The sequence below is a fragment of the Egretta garzetta genome, unplaced genomic scaffold (assembly GCF_000687185.1).
Source record: "Egretta garzetta isolate BGI_Z169 unplaced genomic scaffold, ASM68718v1 scaffold1379, whole genome shotgun sequence".
NCBI classification, from domain to species: domain Eukaryota; kingdom Metazoa; phylum Chordata; class Aves; order Pelecaniformes; family Ardeidae; genus Egretta; species Egretta garzetta.
Window position 1 is genome coordinate 2,776 of NW_009260707.1, and position 627 is coordinate 3,402.

Below are 627 nucleotides of genomic sequence, written 5' to 3' on the forward strand. Positions count from 1 at the left end.
TGCTCAGGGCAATCAAAGCTCATTAGCAGCATCTCCCCTCCCTGCAGGCATCACGGATGGTTCTGCAGGGAAGGTGGCTGTGGTGGGTCAACCTTGGCTGGGTGCCAGGGGCCCACCAAAACCACTCCATGGCTCCCGCCTTTAACCGGACAGGGGAGAGAAAAGAAGATGCAAAGGCTGGTGGGTGGAGATGAGGACAGGGAGGGACCATTCCCCAGTTACTGTCACAGGCAAAACAGACCCAACTCGATGGAATTAATTTAATTTATTGCCAATCAAATCAGAGAAAGAAAGGATAAAAACTGCTGAATCTTAAAACACCTCCCCCACCTCCCCCCATGCCGCCTTCTTCCCAGGCTCAACTTCACTCCCAGATTTCTCTCCCTCCTTCCCCCCAGCAGTGCAGGGGGACAGGAATGGGGGTCCTGGGGTCAGTTCATCACACGTTGTCTCTGCTGCTTCTTCCTCCTCGGGAGAGGACTCTTCCCCTGCTCACGCATGGGGTCCCCCCCACGGCAGACAGTCATCCTCGAACTTCTCCAACCTGAGTCCTTCCCACGGGCTGCAGTTCTTCACCCACTGCTCCAGCGTGGGTCCCCCCCTCCCACGGGGGGCAGCCCCTCAGGC